Source organism: Hylobates moloch, unplaced genomic scaffold, assembly GCF_009828535.3.
Source record: "Hylobates moloch isolate HMO894 unplaced genomic scaffold, HMol_V3 SCAFFOLD_9, whole genome shotgun sequence".
Classification (NCBI taxonomy): domain Eukaryota; kingdom Metazoa; phylum Chordata; class Mammalia; order Primates; family Hylobatidae; genus Hylobates; species Hylobates moloch.
Genome location: NW_026652284.1, coordinates 34,227,458 through 34,246,824, shown reverse-complemented (window position 1 = coordinate 34,246,824; position 19,367 = coordinate 34,227,458). Strand labels below are relative to the sequence as shown.

Genomic DNA, 19,367 nt, shown 5'->3' with positions numbered 1-19,367 from the left:
AGTCTTCATCAGGAGGCAAGTCTTCTGCCAGCCGGGTTATTTGATAGCCTTCGTAGCCTTCATGGTGCTCCTTGATGGCTATTTAATGTCTGGTAGCTCAGAGTCATGACCAGAAAATCAGCTGTGTCCTTTGACACCTTCCTGGGCCAATGTCCACTTCCTACATCTTCTTTTCTCTTCAAAGTCATGGCCTGTACAACAAAAGATTAAAATCCCCTGGAGACCTATGTCCTTTTTTCCTACCTAGAACCTTAAAGGAACTAAACATACCATTTCTTCTGACTGCATCTTTTCTTATGAATCATTTCAACGCATACTCATGTTGTCAGAAAGTAGTTCATCTCCAGAATCATGGGTCACGATGGACTTGCTGTGTCCTTCCCCTGCCCCCACTGCCCCCTTCCTCTGCTGGTAAGCCCACCTGCTAGAGTGGGGAGGTCTCCTTCTCTTCCTCCTCCACCTGTAGTCTGTGCTTTTGTGGCATGTTCTTTTTTTTTCTTTTCTTTTTTTTTGAGACAGAGTCTTGCTTTGTTGCCCCGGCTGGATTGCAGTGGCAAAATCTCAGCTCACTGCAAACTCTGCCTCCCAGGTTCAAGTGTTTCTTGTGCCTCAGCCTCCCAAGTAGCTGGGATTACAGGTGCCCACCACCATGTCCTGCTAATTTTTGTATTTTTCATAGAGATAGGGTTTCACCATGTTGGCCAGGCTGGTCTTGAACTCCTGACCTCAAGTGATCTGCCTGCCTCGTCCTCCCAAAGTGCTGAAATTACAGGCATGAGTCTTTCCTTATTCACATCTTGAGGCTGCTCACAGTCCTCCCTTGTGTCTGGAATCTTGTAGTGATGGCTTTCTCCTGGGCCCATGCTCATGAGAGCCCCTCACCACCTCTATAAGTTGCAGAAGCAATCATTGAGCACTTTCTTCACCCTCTTTAGCAGACAGTCAGGTTTGCATATCAGTGATTTCATCATAACTAGGGAATGGTAAAATCATAGTACAATTAATATAATTCTTTAATTTTAAAGAACTGTACAAATAGAAGGTAGTTATCAATATAAATTTAAAAATGTCTTTCCCAGAGTTTAAGGTAATGCTATTGCCACAATTGATACACACATATGTTATTATAAATGCTCATTTTAGAAGATGAAATATACCATTTGAATAGCATACAAATAATAAGTGCTATTTAGGTCATTATTGGCATTTCCTCCTACCTCTTAAAAAACATAATTTCAATCAGCTTTACATTTAGACATCATTTCTTGCTTAGTTTTGAGATAACAGAAATAGCAATCATTAAAAGCAACCTATTTTTTTTTAAGCACCTACAGTGTTAGTCAGTGTTCTTCAGAGAAACAGCACCGGTAGGAGAGATGGATATATGTGTGTAATGTATGTATTTTGTATATACACGTATATAAAATAAGGAGTTGGCCCATGTGGTTATGGAGGCTGACAAGTCCCAGGATCTGCACTCAGCGTGCCTGAGACCCAGGAAGAGCCAATATTTCAGTCTGAGTCTGGAGGCAGAAAAAAACCCAATGTCCCAGCTCAAAGCAGCGAGGCAGGAGGGTCAGTCTTCTTGTTCCATTCGGGCCTTCAACTGATTCGATGAGGGCCACTCACAGTGGGGGTGGGGTGGGGGGCAGCAACCTGCTTTACTCAGTCAACTAATTCAAGTGATTCAAATGTTCATCTCACCCAAAACACCCATGCAGACACACCCAGAATCATGTTTGACCAAATATCTGGGCACTCTGCAGCCTAGTCAAGTTCACACATAAAATTAATCATTGTACCTACTATGTCATCAGTTGGCCTAGTAATTACCTCATTTAATTGCCACAAAGGCCTCCCATATGGAAAGTAGTCTTATTCCCATTTACTCCACAGCTGTTTATTTAATAAATGTTTGCACATTTTAGAGATGAAGAACTGAGCCTCAGAGAATTGAAGTAACTTTTCTAAGGCAGCACAGCTAGTAAATGGCAGGGCCAGGATTTCAACACAAGTCTAAAAGACTCAGCTGGGTACTCTGAACCAGTATGGCCACTGCCTCCCTGCACTGGTGCTGTACTCCCCACAGGCCCTGGGGCTTCCTCCTTAGGCTGGAGGAGAACTGAAGGCATTGGCCGCTGGCCAACACTCAGGGCAGCAGCGGGGCAGGCACGCCTGAACATGTGGGACCTGAGTGCAGCTGGGAGCCTGGAGAAGGCTCCCCTTTCCTTTGCCTTTGAGATGACCCACAGAGCACGAATAGTTGCTAGTATTTGTTGAAAGCTACGTGCTCGTGCTTTGTGTGGCTATTATTATTTAATGTTCACAACATTTCTGTGTTCTTCTCACCACCCCACTCTGCTTGGGAGGGAGACAGTGACAGTGTCCCCATGAGGCAGCCATGGGAAAGGACTAGGAGGCATCCTTTTAAACTGCCGTCCTCAGAGCCACCAAGAGTGCCCTAGGTTGCCTTAAATGGCCCCATGGGCCAGTCCAATCCTGTTCCATCTCTCCTCAAAATCTGCCCATCAAAACTGCTTAAAATGTGCATGAATCAATGATTCCGCCGGTGTGTGCTGCCTGCTGATTCACCCACGAACAGGCCTGGGCTTTCCCTTCTATTTATTTGCTCCTCATCGCTTCATACATTGTTGTTCCTCATTTTCCATTTCCACTAGAGCTTGGCAAAAACATTGTCTAGTTCTAAGCATAACTATGAGCCCCTAAATAAATCTTGTATAAAAGGAGCTCCTTTGTCCTCGACTCCCTGCAGCACTCTCTGTTTGCTCTACAGAGTCCCCTTCATCGTGACAACATAAGCAGTCCTCAGGGCAATGCCCAGTTAGCTTCGCCCATAGCAAAACTCTCATTTTGAAGAGGAGGAATTGGAGACTCAGGAGAGCATGGGCCTTCCCCAAGTTCACACAGTTAGAAGCCAAGCCATCCGTGTCCCAGTCCAGTGCTTCTGGTGTATCCCACAGACATTGGTTCTTATGGGGTGGGATGGGCAGGTCAAAGAGCAAGACATCTGGAGGTGGCCTTGCAGGAAGGCACGCAGGCTGGCCTGCTGCCACGTGGGAGGTCTGCACCTGTTTTGCATATTTGCCTCCATGTACAACCATGTGGGTGCAACACAAACAAAGGTACTGGAAGAGGAACTGGGATAGGGAAATACTTTTTACATTGGCAGAAGCAGATTCCCTGTGGTGTGCATGCTTTCCTGGAAGGCCCGGGAAAGAGCTGACATTCCTAACTGACTAGAATATGACTCACTTAGGACTCCCATTCCCAGAGGAAGTGGCTTTGGCTCGTATTATGTGTTTACAGAGAATCTTCTCATCCATGTAAGCCCACAGCATCGGATCCACCCAGCGGATTCTTCTCCGTGACACCTTGGTGGGTCTCCAGACACGCATTTGGCTTCCATGGGATGATGTTTCCAGATCAGACCCTTGGTCTGCTCCCGAGCTGTGAACCAGACCACAGGAGCAGAGGGTGAACTGCCTTGTTTCAGCCTAGGACTCTGAGAATACTCTACCAGCCGAACACTTCCACAAGGAAGCACAATCAGTGGTAACAACTCTCAGAGGAAAGGGAAATAAAACTGCTTCTTGCTTTCAAGATCATTCTGCTTTTTTTTTTTTTGGTAGCATAAAGGGTAAATCAACTTTAGGTGCCTTGAGAGCAATTGAATCATAGTTGAGAAGGCAGCACACCCTAGAGGTGGATAGAGAATTTGGATGCTGTCCAGAGATGTGGGAGCTCGTTCTGCATACCAAGGTCTCACTGGTAAAAATCACTACACCGCTTGACCTGGGATGCTCAGAATTGGGAGACCCATGTTCCTACCCTCGCTCCGTTAATAACTGTCTGATGTGTACATGAAACCCCTCTGAGCCTCAGTTTCTTGATTTATAAAGTGGGAACAATAACACTTGCCCTGCCTACCTGTCCTAGGTGTGTGGGTCAAATGACCCTATGTGAACACACTTTGTTAACAAGGGAGTATTCTATCTTGTGTGTGTGTGTGTGTGTGTGTGTGTGTGTGTGTGTGTGTGATGCAGGCGGGCATGTCTTTTGCTGGAAGTGAGATGGGAATGCTGAGGAGTGGTGGAGAATGGTAAAATGTCTTACTGGAACACACAGAGGGTGCTGGGTAGGGTTGCAGCTCCCTAGCACTGGAGACCCTGGGTCTGCAGTGCCAGCATTCACCCCACCAGCAGATGGACGTGCAGTCCAATGTTGGCTGGGATGGTGGATAGAGTTAGGAGCATTGACGAGGCCGCAGTTACAATGATGATCCCAGAGCTTTCACTGAACAGGGAAAGGGCTGAAAAAAGGGACCCAGCAGATAGGCTTGGGGAGCTCAGAGGTATCAGCAAGATGTAAGCATCACGTGCATAAGGGAGTTGTTGGCAAGGTGGCAGTGGTGGGCAGAGAGGTGAGGCTGAAGTTTCAGATTTGAGAGGTAGAGGGCATCCAAGATCTGACAAGGAAGGGGGTGCTGGCTGGGAGGGCCACAGGGGTGCCGAAGGGCCCCAGGCCGATCACAAGGTTGGGATGGAGAGAGTAGAAGCTGAGTGCCAGGGTCATCTCAAAGAATATGGTGGAGTTGTCACACCTGGGGAGATGGGAAATCTGTGAATGGTGAGGACATCAGAGGTGGGGGCAGGTGTCTGGAAGGGCTGGGAGGAGAAGGCTGATGCTGCTTTAGGGTAATGGAGGCCCAGAAAACAGATCTGCCCGGACGCGTGCTCAGATTTGAAATTGGATATGAATTACATACAAATTGGTCATTTTACATATAGATAACCAAAAGTTGTTGGGGCATCTTGTCCTCAATAATACAAAATATGCATAAAAACTGTAATAAATAACTCCTTTTAGCTACCGACATCTTTCATGAACTAGGCCCAAGGGCATGGTTAGTATCAATGAAAGAAAGCCACACATTGCTGAATTTTCAGGAGTTTTGCAAGCCAGGTGTTGTGTTGATAGCTTGAAATAGACCTGGAAGGGAAATCAGCAAATATTACAAACCAGGGCTTCCCTCCACTAATGCCCCCTACCATTCCTGGAAATCTAGTTATTAAATATTTCCCAGCACCACTGCCTAGGCCTAAATAAAATCTCCAAATCTGCCCAATTTGACAATCCTGTTGCGGACTGAATGTGTTGTTCCTCTAAAAGAGACATGTCCTAATCTCTGGTGCCTGTGGATGTGGCCTTATTTCAAAGCAGGGTCTTTGGAGATGTAATTAAGATCTAAATTAAGATGAGGCCTTACTGGAGTAGGGTGGGCCCTTAATCCGATGTCACTGGAGTCCTCCTTAGAAAAGGAGAAGAGATACAGAGAGATACATACAGAGTGGGGAAAACTGTGTGAAGACGCAGACCCAGGGCAGAACAGCATGTGACATTGGAGGCACACCACGGTGACACACACCGACGACTGCTGGCGGCACAAGAGTTCAAGAGAAAGACATGAAACCAACTCCCGTCGGAGCTCCAGAAACAACCAACCCTGCAGACACCTTGACTTCTGACTTCTGGCCTCCAGACCTGTAAGAGAAGACATTCCTGTTGCTTTAAGCCACGCGGTTTGTGGTACCTTGTTACGGCAGCCCAGGGAATCTGACAACCCCGTCACGGCCTCACGTTTGGGCAGGAGGGCATGGAAGTTCTTCCACGTGAACAGCAAAGGGAAGGTCGACTTTTACCTTTCCCTGTCTCTGCTCCTAGGGGACCTTCCCTCTTCCCGGCACCTCCAGCACATGTTTTCTTTACCATGATCTGGTCCTTCCCATTAGGTGCCAAGTATTGTGGGTCATGCTTCATGCTTTCCCTTCTAAATGACCATCAGGGGTTGTAAATGCAGATGTCCCTGTGGGTCAGAGTTGTTCAGTGTGATGCAGGGAGAACCTTTTCAAATTGGAAAGCGCATTCTATGTTTAAATTAAACACCCCAGTGAGCCGGCCAAGGAAAACCTGGGTGCGACCTGACACTTTGGGAACTCTTTGACGTGCTCTGAGAGGTGGAGGACATCTCTTAGCCTTGGCATTCCCCCAGCAGCCCCCGGCAGCATTTATTCACTGCTGGTGAACTGGCCGATTGTCTCTGGCTGCTTCCTGGGTTTTTGTTGTCATTTGCTACCTGGATCTCTCAGGGGTCTTTTGTCTTGACCTAGCTGAAGAGTGAATGGAGTGGAGATCTCAGAATTTCCACAGTTGCTCCCATGTTTCTCCCTTCAGACATAAGCCTTACAAAAAAACCAGATTTTGTAGGTTATAAATCCCCCAACAGACAAGCTCTAGGATGCTATTGCAAAACTCTAGTTTCAGAAGAATGCACCGAGGGCGGCATCCTCTCCAGACGTGACCTGCCCCACCCGGATATTTCCAGAAGTGTTTTTCTCGGCAGCTCTCGTCGTCTTAGGTGGCTGGGGGACAGGCATCAGGCACACGGAAAATCAAGGGTGATTTGGGGTGAGAAATATTTTGAAGTTGTAACTCCTGTTTACAGTTTCTTTCTTTATGAACACCAGAGGGCACTACAGTCACACTGAATGGTGGGTGGGCCTTGCTTTAGGACTGAAATCCTGGTACCCAACTTTTTTTTTTCTTTTTAAGTTTAAGAACTAAGAAGTGCTGAATTGAATATGTATTCATTTGAATATTTTGCTCAGGCTTCTAAGAAAGTTGCAGAGGAGGCTTTTGGGGCCACTTGCTGGATGTTCACGCCCAGGGCCTGGAGCAGGGGCCCTGTGGGGCAGCACTCCTTGCCTGCCCTGCCACCCAGTCCTCAGATTGTCCAGCTCTGGTCGGTTCTGCGGCAGGGCTGGAACTGTGTCCCAGGCCAGAGCTACCTCGTGCAGGGACCCAGCTCATTACTTCCTGGGCTCATCCTTTTAAACTGGCTCTGTGAGTTGTTCCACTTAGCATCTGGAGGTGAGGCCTGGCCCTGGGAGAATGGAGGATTCCCCAGGGAAGGTTGAGGGATTGCTGAGGTTGCACAGTTGTTGCCTCAACAGCAGTGGGGCTTCAGCAACAGGGACCAGTTGACTGGTGTGTGTGTCTGGGGTCTTGAACAGTTTCTCACTGATGCCCTCGGGTAGCTTCCCACTGACAGCAGAGCATTCATGGTTCTGGAGAAATACAGAAAATTTTCTGTAGGCTCCTAAAAGGCTCTGGAAGGAGCAGGAGCAGAGCTACTGAGGGCATGGGAGGCTTCGTGGGTGCTGGGAGCTCTGTGAAGGGGTGGCTGGGCTGACCTCCAGGGAGACCTGAGGCCTGGGAGGAGAGACCATGTGGGAGAGGTGCCTTGCCAGAGGTGGGCAGCAGAGGGCGATACTACCAGCACCATCGCCTGTCTAATCGTGAGTGTCTGGGCCCCAAGAGAGTGTTTGTATGCTTGTGGAAGAATCTGTACCAGATGGCACAACTCATTCAGACAGGGGCTTTTCCATTCTAACCTCTGGGACAGTCCACTCAGTGTCAGCCATACAGTTTTGGGCACCTTCCGATGACACTCAGCAGAGAGCAAGACTGTTCTTTTTTTTTTTTTTTTGTATTTTTATTAGAGACGGGGTTTCACCGTGGTCTCGATCGTCTGACCTCGTGATCCGCCCGCCTCGGCCTCCCAAAGTGCTGGGATTACAAGCGTGAGCCACCGCGCCCGGCCAAGACTGTTCTTAGCAACAGCATGTTGTAAATAGCAAAGGAGCACTCGCTCTGCAGGAAAGCAGACGGCTTTGCAGACCAGAAGCTCTACTAACGAGTTGATGGCAAATTAGTGAGCCCTGGCTGTTTGTATGAAAGAGAAAACTTCAACGAAATGAGGGGAGAATGTATATCTATGAAAGAGAGTATGAGGGCATGGCTGCGACCTCCACGAGCAAGTTGAAACGTTCCGCCGAGAAGATCCACTGTGGATAATGGGAACTCATGCAAGGCAATGATCTGCTTGGTGCAGTAAGCCCAGGAGGCAGGCAAAGGGACTGCCCTGCTTCCAAGACCAGTGACCACTGTGGGGTCTACCTGGCCATGAGGGGGTTCCCTTTGTCGTTTACAATTCACTTGCTCCATTCAGTCTTTTTATTTAACTGGGATCAAGAAGGACATAATTGGTAGCAGATCATTTGGATTCCAGTTCCAGATTTGTGACCCTCATGAGTGATGTTCAGGCTTGGCAGAAGTCACATGATCACACCTAAGAGGTTACCTTTCTTAAAATGGGCACCTATTAATAGTATCAAATAATGGATATGATATGACCTGTGAAAGCACTTAGGAATTGATCCAGTGTGACATAAGTGGTGTCATTAATCTCAGGAGGGAATCTTTAGCATTTCCTTCTCTTTCAAATATGTGTCTGTTACTTGGGCTGAGTGAGGCTCCATTTGAAGGAGGCTTATTTAGAGTTAAGATAAAGATATATCTTCAGGCCTATGCTGTTACCATCACCACACAAATAGGATTGGAAAGTATTTTGGGTTCTGGGTACTCATGGCTTTGTAGGCTGCTTAGCCACATTCAGATAACAATTTGCAGAGCAACTTCCATATTAGAACTTTTTATGAAAAAACACAAAATAAAATTCAGTTTAACTCAAGAATAAGTATCCAAAAACATTCACTAAAAATGACTACTTTTGTCCCGAGCAGGGAATACCATCCTTGTTTTTGTTTTCTACCTTTTTTTAAGCTAATGTTAAAGACATCTTGGGCTAATGGGAACAGGGAATAACTACTGGCAAAATCAGGGATCAAGGTTCTGTTTACGTTTTGTCAAACAAATACATCTGTTTGACCTGAAGCCTCCTTGGTTTATTACAGCAATTGCTTACTGTAAGTAAGCAACAAGGTGTTTAAATTTCACACATGTGAAATACATATTATGTTGCCTAGCAGGGGCCAAGACTCAGTCAATATTTTTTTGTAGCACAGTTCTCAGATTCTGAGCTTTACTTAACCAAAAGTTTACTTAACCAAAGGAAGCAAGTTCTTAACCTTGACGCTAGAACTGTGAGTTAGACTTTATTAGTGAACACACTTATTGGTAGTTCCTTAAGTCCATTACCACAATGTTTTTCTTGAGCTTTAACACATGCACCATTTGGCGCAGTCATAGACTGATAAGCAAGGGAATATAGCAGGCAGCAGTCCCCTGGAATTACAAGCACCTGAAGCAAAGCTCCGTAATGGGTGACAGCTTGAGCTATGGAATCAACCAGCCTGATTTCAAAGACAGAGTCCGCTGTTCACTGGCTGGTTACCTTGGGCAATTCACTCAACCTCCTCAATCTTAAATTCCTCCTCTAGAAAATGAGTGCATAAAAACACCGACTTCATACTATTTTTTTTTTTTTTTTTTTGAGATAGAGTTTTGCTCTTGTTGCCCAGGCTGGAGTGCAATGGTGCGACCTTGCCTCACTGCAACCTCTGCCTCCTGGGTTCAAGCGATTCTCCTGCCTCAGCCTCCTGAGTAGGTGGGATTATAGGTGCCCATCACCATGCCTGGCTAATTTTTTGTATTTTTAGTAGAGACGGGGGTTTCATCATGTTGGCCAGGCTGGTCTCGAACTCCCGACCTCAGGTGATCCACCAGCTTCGGCCTCCCAAAGTGCTGGGATTACAGGCATGAGCCACTGCGCCCAGCCCACCTTATAGTTTTTAGGGCTTCAATGAGATAATCTAGTTAGTGTTAGGTGCTATCACTAACATCATCATCATCATCACTGCCTCTTAGTCTCCCAAAATACCCAGTATAGTGCCTTGCACTGTGATAAAGGGGGAACAATTTCCATTTGTTGTATAACATATTCCATCCACTGATGCATTTTAAATTTGGAATGAAATCTATCAGGATTACAGATTCAAATTCTTAAAGCTCTTCCAATGTACTTTGTTCCCATTTTGGGGGCCAGGGAGAGAGTACCTTCTTAAAAATTTTCCAAACTTCAACCCTAGAAAATAATCTATGTATATAAAAGTTCTTAGTATAATTCTTGGCACATCGTAGTAGACACTTGATAAAAGTTCTGAGAGATAAAAAGTAAAATGGGTTTATATTTTATGATGATTTTTAGGGGAGACGTAGGCTTCAAGAAAGTGACTTGCGGCCACACACAGTGGCTCACACCTGTAATCTCAGCACTTTGGGAGGCCGAGGCAGGCGTATCATGAGGTCAGGAGATCAAGATCATCGTGGCCAACATGGTGAAACCCCGTCTCTATTAAAATACAAAAAAATACAAATTAGCCGGAAGTGGTGGCATTTGCCTGTAGTCCCAGCTACTTGGGAGGCTGAGGCAGGGGAATCGCTGAGGCAGGGGAACCCAGGAGGCGGAGGTTGCAGTGAGCCAAGATTGTGCCACTGCACTCCAGCTTGGCAACAGAGCGAGACTCCATTAAAAAAAAAAAAAAAAAAGTGACTTGCCCAATGTTTAAGAAATAAGAATCTTTTTGGATACTCCTTCTTGAGTTAAACTGAATTTTATTTTGTGTTTTTTCACAAGGATGCCATTATCTTCAGTAAATGTTTTCTTGGGAAACCCCGGCAGTGGGAAATTCCTCTAGAGAGCTGCTGGTCGGCAGGTGTTTTCCACATTACTTGACTGGAGAGCTGTCGGCAGTCAGATCTCTCTGACATGGTAAACAGCAGCTCTCAACCCAGGCAGCTCTTTAGAACCGCCCCATGAGCCTTAAAAAGTGCACAAGCCCAGCCTCACTGAGCCAGATTTTTGCTTTGGGATAGCCTGGGTGGGCCCCAGGTGTCAGAATTCTTAAAATCTTTCCAAGTGTTTCTAGAGAGAGTTATAATCTAGTTCTCTCTGCTTAGCCTTCTATAATTCTATGTTTTATACGTGTTTATAGATTTCAGCACACATTAAAATTCTCTCCCCTTTGTAACTTCTCTTTAAAAGGGACTTTTTTTTAACTTTGTAAAACGATAAAACATAATAGGAATTAACCAGTTTGTTCTTCTGAAGAAACATATAAGCACTTGATTTTATAGAAGAATTGCCAGAATTGTTCAGTAGCTACATCGTAGATACTGGAGTGGTAGTGACAGCTTTTTCATTTTATACAATCAAAGCAACCACCTGTTTTTTTCCCTTTCCCAAGTAAGTTAACACAATGAATCTTGATCAGATGATTTATCTCTTTGAAATTTACAAAGTGATGGCTTGAGTTTCACATGTTGTAATAATAATAACATAAATGATGTAGAGAGGTAGTAAAAATAATAATATTAGTAATAATAATGCCTTTGTTCATCATGTCCTTGTACATCACATGTTCAAAACAAGTGGTGTTTGAGCCTTCTGAGATATGAAATTTAAAAGAAAGACTATGTAACCCTAATGCTTATGTGTTAGATAGCTTGGGTTGAATATTCAAATAATTCATCTGGTACCTGCTGCAGATTCTGTGGTGGTGCACCAGTCATTTCTTAAAATAACCCTAACCATATGTGGCAATTGAAAGAGGTGTGTAAGAGGTCCCTAGGAGCCCCTAAGGGAATGGTGAAGACCCCACAAATAGAGAAAACAAGGAAAATTAGCAAGTAAAACCCTCCTCCCCATCATGGTTCTATCTTCAGTTTCCTACCTCAGAGACAGGACTTTTTGGTTCAGTCTTGGAAGATCTACTAAGTTCTTTTTTTCAAAAACGTAAATGATCCACTTTGCAATGCTTTTACAATACATTTGGTGCATTCTGAATCAAGGAATTGTTTAACGTGCTTACCATGAGTTATTTCCTTTTACAAACATCGTTTGAAACTCACCATTTCTAGAAAGCCTCACCTGGTTACGTGGAATATGATCCCATTGATCTCTGGCTGTATCTTTTGATATCAGAAGCCATATGCTTATAGGCATGTAATGACGTCCTATGTATGAGAGCACACATCAGAATGTCCCTTTAATTTCTCCGACTTAAGCACGTAGGACCTTTGAGCACGCTCTTCCACCTGCTTGGAATATATTTGCTACTACCAGCAACTCCTTTGTCTAGTTCTTTTCAGATCTCTGCCCAGTTGTTTTTGTTCAGGGAAGCTTTCTCTAATCTTCCTCTGTTCACTGATTTTATGTTCTTGTAGCATCTCTCCAAGGTCTCACTTTTCCACTTTTTTGAGTGACCATTTGATTGCTCACTGCCTGTCTTGGAAGGCTGTAACTCTTTGACTCACACTCCCAGGCTCTGTGTTGACTTTTGTTTATCAGTATTTTTCTAGCAGTTAGTCCAGTGTTTGAATTCAATAGGTGACTAATTGTTGAATGAATACTGCACTTTCTCTTTGAAACTCAGCTACAGTTCCACTTTGCTGAAGAGTTCTGCACTACTTAACTTTTTGAAACTAATGTTCTATGTAATACTTTAAAATAAAGATTAATGGTTAAGGAGAGTGATTAATTGTGCAAAAAGAATGACTTTTACTAAAAGTATTTCTTATTAGACTAAATTTGAAACATAAACTAAAACATACATTTTTAAAAAGCTACCCATAAGCTCACCATATTTACACAGCAACTATTTTTATTTCATCAAAGGACACTGTCCTTAAGCTGAAGTGATGCTGAAACTTGGGTATTTCATTCTAAATTTGTTTGTGTTTCTTCTTCTTCTTCTTCTTCTCCTTCTTCTTCTTCTTCTTCTTCTTCTTCTTCTTCTTCTTCTTCTTCTTCCTCTTCTTCTTCTTCCTCTTCCTCCTCCTCCTCCTCCACCTCCCTTCTCTCCTCCCCCTCCCCCCACCCCTCTTGCTCTTCTTCTTCCCCTCCTTCTCCTCCTCCTCCTCTTCCTCCTCCTCCTCCTCTTTCTTCTTCTTTTCTTCTTTCTTCTTTCTTCTTCTTCTTTCTTCTTCTTCCTCTTCCGTGATAACGGGCAGCTTCATAAATTCTGGCTGGAAATCCGAAGGTATCTAAAAAACCAATGCCCCTAGAGGCGAGAGTGCTCTGAATCATTCACACAAAATTGCCTGAAGCTGGGCTACTTGTCTTGGTAAACAGCACATTTAAACTACTCCTTCAGCCTCCAGGACCCCACCGTGCCAAATTCAGGAATAAAACCTGTCTCACGTAAAACTTTTTTAGTCTGTAGGATCTTACTCTAAATCATAGGAATTGTTGTCTCACTAGACTTTTTAATGTCTGTGAGAGTATGGACATTAGCAAGAGATGCCTTAACTCTTAAAACCACCTCAGTCAGTACCGTGACTCAATGCCTCTTAACTAGACGAGGGTTAAATATGCAGATTTGAAAATATTGGGTTAATAAATAGTGAGCAGTTAAAGTTTCCGCCTTATTAATGTTGCATGTTCTTTCCAGTAATTTTAAATCAACTGATCAGTACTAGCCTTAGACCAAAAAGAAAATGAAGTTTGAAGGAACCCACTTCACATGTAAGGAGATGAGGTTATTTCCTTAATGGAGAGTCCTGGTGGAGACGCTGGAGGCAGTTCCTCAGTGCTGTTTGGTTGAACCAAGCACCAGTCGACAAAGGATCAAAAGTGGGCTGCGGCATATATTTTGGTATCAGTGTATCAGTGGATGCCTTGTAATTGCAAGCTTTACGGTCATGCATGTTTCATTCTCTCTTTGTTGTGTTTTCCAGAGGGATAACCAATTGGCTGGCAAAGTAACAAATGAACAGTAACCTGACTCTATTGACCCGCTTAACCCTGCATGGGGGGGAAGGATGGAAAGGAGCAGCTGTTTGCTTTGAAACAGTGGAACAGGTATGAACAGCAGCTTTTGCTGTTGCCTTCTTTTATTTCTTTGCACATCTATTTCCAGACCAGTTGAAAACAGCAAGTTGTTCCTGTTTGCGGACACAGAATCGGGGTTCCGGGTTCCAGGAACAGGTACTGTGGTTTACTAGTAACATTCTGACTTGCCCCATCTTCAGTTGCCATTTATATAAGGATTAGTGCAATGAAAAGACCCCCCTTTTTTTGTGTGTGAGATGGGGTCTCACTCTGTCACCTAGGCTGGAGTACAGTGGCGCCATCTCGGATCACTGCAACCTCTGCCTCCCAGGTTAGAGTGAGTCTCCTGCCTCAGCCTGCTGAGTAGCTGGGATTACAGGCACCCGCTACGACGGCTAATTTTTGTATTTTTAGTAGAGACAGGGTTTCATCATGTTGGCCAGGCTGGTCTGGAACTCCTGACCTCAGGTGATCCACCCACATTGGCCTCCCAAAGAGCTAGGATTACAGTTGTGAGCCCAGCCGAGACCATTGTTTTCAAATAGCAAATAAGTAATCCTGCTAGGGAGAATTATTACTTTTAAACATAGGATTTGCATTTTGGAAGTGCATTTAGCTTTAAGATACATTATTTGGGCTTATGGGAATTTTGCTCCACTAAACGAATTTCTATGAACAAATCATAGAAGTAATGACAAATCGGCAAAGCTTGTTGATTTCCCCCAGTGAATGCCATGCAAAGTGTGTTTGCTGTGTTTAATGATCTAATCTGCTCTGCCCACATTCATTTTCTCAGTTGTGAAGGGACCCTGCCAAGAAAGGCATAGTTTGACTTTTTCTATTTTTTCAAACTTCACATAATAGATATAGGTGAAGGTTCTTTTGTTTCGAAATGAAGATTTCATTTCAACATGAAAAATTTAGAACCGCACTCTTAGGACCCCTGGAATTAGAATCTTCAAAATTTTTGTTAATTTTGAGTCAGTGCCTATTGTCATTGGTGGGGGTTGTAACTTCTTTCAGTTATATCCATTATCAAGAGGCACATGAGCAGTACCTGGTTTGGTAGTCACTCTATAGAGGTCAATGCTTTTTGTAATATTAATGGCTTTGTCGTGCAGCTGGAAAGTAATTTTAAGTTCAGAAGATTAAGTATCATGTACTAGATGTTCAAAATTAAATCACTTAATGACTTCTTGACAAGATTTTTCTCCCCATTGGATGCCTGATAGATGAGGGACTATGAATAAATCATAAAGACTTGAAATTTGCATAGGAATATTATAATTCAAAAGGTTACAGAAAAAAGAATTTTAAAAGTTGCATTTTATATAAGGAATTTAAAAAGGTTATGGGCCCACTATTTAAGGTTACTTAAGGAAGAGTTTTTATGTTATTATGTTATGAGGACATAACATCTTTACAGCCATTAAAGGTTTCAATGTGTTACTCTATTGAATCTGAAACTAAACATCATAGAAATCAATAATATATGAGGAATCTGGTTTCTAGCTTAACAAGGAGGCATAAAATGTAGTGTGTTGTTGCTGCTTGAGGCACAAAGCAGCTTTATGGTTTTTTGGTTCCCTTATGTTTCTTTTTTTTTTTTTTTTTTAGACGGAGTCTCACTCTGTCACCGAGGCTGGAGTGCAGTGGTGCGATCTCGGCTCACTGCAAGCTCCGCCTCCCGGGTTCACGCCATTCTCCTGCCTCAGCCTCTCCGAGTAGCTGGGACTACAGGCGCCCACCACCACGCCCGGCTAATTTTTTGTATTTTTAGTAGAGACGGGGTTTCACCGTGGTCTCGATCTCCTGACCTCGTGATCCGCCCGCCTCGGCCTCCCAAAGTGCTTGGATTACAAGCGTGAGCCACCGCGCCCGGCCGGTTCCCTTATGTTTCAGTGTGTAGAGTCAGCCAACTACTTCCCACATTGACCAAATATCTTTTGCTTGCATTTTAACATAATGCAAATGGACTTTTTAAAAAAGTTTCTTCATTAAAAGATGTTGTCTGTCTGAAAGGCAATATTTGGGAATAGGGCAAAAGAAGATGAAACAGACAATAAACACTCTATACTACCCATTCTGAACATTGATCAATGCATATTATAAAACAAGTTGGCTACTGGAATTTTGTTTAGTGGGAATAGATTATAATGTGATTCAATTTTTAAATGAAGTGATGATTGGAAAAAACATTATAAACCAAAGAATTAGCTAGCTACTGTGTCTTCCCGGGTGTGAGTTTCTGTGTATGAAACTCTTTGAGAAATGGAATCTGCCCTTTTTTTTCCATACTAGAAAAGGGAGGGTAGAGAAGCAAAGGCCTGGGACAGGGAAAGGCAGGCTCCAGGCTGTTTCCAGGACTGTTCTCTGGAAGCGGCTGGGAGCAGCCCCCACCTGAGCCCATTTCTCTTTTTCCACACCTGGGATAATTCTGAAGGAGGAAGCCTTGGAGAAAACCATCCTCAAAGGGCACCAGAGGGCTTTGCAGTCTCCCCAGGGCTGCTTTCCTCACACTGGAAAAGACACTGGACAGGATTCAGGCACCCTCAACTCCAGAAACCTCGGAGTCTTCCTCTAAGTCTAACGTTAGACTGCTTTGCTCAAAGACATTGGTGTACCCAGTAAAAGTGCTGCCCAACGCCAAACCTAACATGCCCCCATCCTGTCACCACCCAGTCAGCAAGGAAAATAAGAACCAGGAGTTTGGGAATGGAGAGGAGAGAGTGGTTTTTCACAGGTGGTAGGAGCATGCTTAACCAGCCTAGAAACGCTCAGGGCTGTGGCTCATGTGGTTCCTGTAGCCCTGAGCCACAGGGCTGCCTGGAGATCCTCAGGAGGTTTTGACCCAGAGGCCAGGAATCTTCTTTCCTGTGTGGCTTACCAACTGGGCTCCCTGCAGGAGTTCTGAAATTCTTGCATAACCCACACATTCCTCTACTTCCAGATAACTCTACTTTCCTAACTAACTCTTTCAGGAGCTCCCTCTTAGTCCACATGCAGGCTCAGTGGCTGCGCAGAGGGAAAACACTTGCCACCGTAGCCCTTAGATCCCACTGCGCCTTCCTGTGGCCCCTCACTCTGGACAGAGCTGCAGGGCCCCTCACATCCTGTAGCTGGACGCAGTGCAAGGCTGCTTCGGTTCAGTGTCACCACTATTCAGAGTTCTTGTGAGGATTAGATTAGATACCAGAAATTGTAAATTGTAAAGTATCTTAGAAATGTCAAGTGTTATTCAATATGACACTCTAGTAAGAACATGGGCTTTAGAACCAGATAGCTCTAAATTCAAAACTCGCATGTGTGAACCTGGGCAAGTTGCTTTACTTCTGGGAGACTCACTCCTCTCATCCATAAAATGAGACTGCAAAGCAGAGAGGTACATGCCCGCTTCCGCTCGGGGACTACAGGCCGCTTGTCTTCTAAGAGACTTCATATGACAGCATTCATCACCATATCATGAACTTACTGTGGTCAAAATAGTGAAAGGCTATCCAGTTCTCAGCCTTGGAAGCTCAACCAGCTGAGATGGCGGCAGCCAGAGAGCAGGGCCTTGCTGAAGGCCACACTCCCTGCAGCCACGTTCTTCGGATGGCACAGAAACTTTGGATGTCTGTTATTTTATGAAGGGAAACAGCTATCCTTGGATGAAGACCACTTGTGTCAACATGACTAATTCATGCCCTCCTTGTGGGTGGGTCTCAGGGCAAGACAAATCATCAACAGATTCCAATTTATTCATTTACCAGGAGATAGAATTGTCCCTGAGACCAGTGAAAAGAACTGAATCCACGTGACCAGTGCATTCTCTTCCTTGAGGAAGACTTATGTAGGATGCCAGATAATAACCAGAAGGAGACTTGACAGCATAGAGTTAAATGAGTCCAATGTTTAACAATGAGGGCCGAAATTGCTGGATGGGCTTCTCTCAAGAGCAACTGCCTGGCCAATGGGGCCTGAGTCCTTTCCCTCCTTCCTTGCAATAGCGCTTGGATGGCCCAGCTAGCATTGGCCTCTGCATTTGTTTTTCTTTGCCTGCCCATGTCTGCTCATCCTCCTGAATAACCGACACAAGAAGAACCTGACACTGTCAGTTATGATTATGCAGTTAATCAGGTTCTATCAGGTCTTGCAGGCCCAGGAGCCATTTATTTCTTTAAGATGATTTTATAAGATAGCTTTTTACTGGTCCAGCATGCACTGATCTCCCATTTTAACTCTCAGAAAACCATTTTATTTCTCTCACTCCTAAGCTTTTGGGGGTCCCTCTTGATGCCCCCAAGTACTGATAACAGGATTAAATGATACAACATATGAAAGTTGTCTTTCTGGTACATAGAAGGGGCTCAGTAAAGCCTAATTCCCTGTTCTCCTTCCCTTTCATGCAATATGACAGCTCTTAAGACTTTTATGGAACATAGCCCTGTGCTATGTCACTTGTATTTCAAAGATTAATAGAAAATAGGATTCCAGCCCCTGAGGAGCTCAGAGTATGGTGGTGCAGGGACATTTAAGTGAATAATGTTTTGTTGAGCATAAAAACCCTGTTGTTGCCAGGCCCACTAGCTGTGGGAATAAATGTGGCCTTCCTGGTATTCATGTATTCATTTTGCTATGCTGCTAGACCTCACCTGTACAAATACAGGGCCCTACCTCCTGCAGAATCCTCCCAAAGATGTGCCAGTGCTCAGGGAGAGTTGCAGAGAAGAGCTTTAGTGTCCACCTTTATCACCATTATCTCTATTAGCATTAGTCCACACCATGCCCATTTTTAAATTTGAATCAATGATGTTTTCTTTACTCCTGCTAAAGTATATGCAAAGCAACCTGAAGGCCCCCCACACCCCCGCACCCAGCTGCTCACCCTTACTCTTCCTGCCCCTTGCTGGTATTCTTTCCTACATTGTGATTCTGGAGCTTCCAAACACCCCAAATATTTCTGAGTATCCCTAGGGGGTATTGCAAATGTTTTCTGAAATGACTCTGGGCCTTCTGCCACCAGCAGGCCTGGGGTAGGGGGAAGGGGCAGGCAGCAGTGTCCCCTGACTTTCTGCCACGTTCTCTGTCGCTACTTTCTTTGTAGGAAAATGCTGGCCCAGCCTGACCTGGGTGCTGCCTCTCCCTATGAAACGGTTTCAAAGTTGCAGATCTTTGTTCCCTTTAGTCTTTACAGAGGGCTCATGCAAACGTCTCTTCAGTCTCTAAGTTCTCCCCCAGAGGAGCTCAAAAACATATTCTTGGGTAGGGCAGGGGACCAATGGGCATCATCTGGTCTAGACTCCCCTCATCTTCTCTCTGAGCTAGATCCCAATCGAAATTTCCTCCTTCCTCTTTCAGCCCTCAAAGCCAGAAGTCCTATTTCATGTTGACACATGCAAATAGATGACCAAGAGAGTCACTGGCCACCAAGGCCATACAGATCTGAGGTTAGACTTAGATAGAAGGGCAATAATAGAAAAATATGAACCAAGTTCTATTACAGAAGCAAGTGGTAGTATTGCTTTCAGTTCAGGCTTCACCTTTTCTGCGAGGCCATCCCTCCCACTCTCACTCAAGTTAAGCACTTGCTCTTGAATCACCCAGCGGACATTTGCCAAATACCTAATATGTGCCAAACACTAAGCGAGGCCTCTAATGGCATGGTTCCCAAGCA

At 44.6% G+C, this 19,367-nt stretch overlaps 1 protein-coding gene across 4 annotated transcripts in view; it reads left to right on the top strand.

Annotated features, from left to right (window-relative positions):
• The window catches only part of DNAJC5B (DnaJ heat shock protein family (Hsp40) member C5 beta), an 84,474-nt gene that overhangs the window by 13,386 nt on the left and 51,721 nt on the right, over nucleotides 1-19,367 (top strand). For 3 of the 4 annotated variants that reach the window (XM_032759657.1, XM_058444573.1, XM_032759656.2), the window contains exon 2: nucleotides 13,618-13,741. The gene's annotated coding sequence lies outside the window, so the exon portion shown is untranslated. The other variant, XM_058444574.1, reaches the window with a different exon arrangement.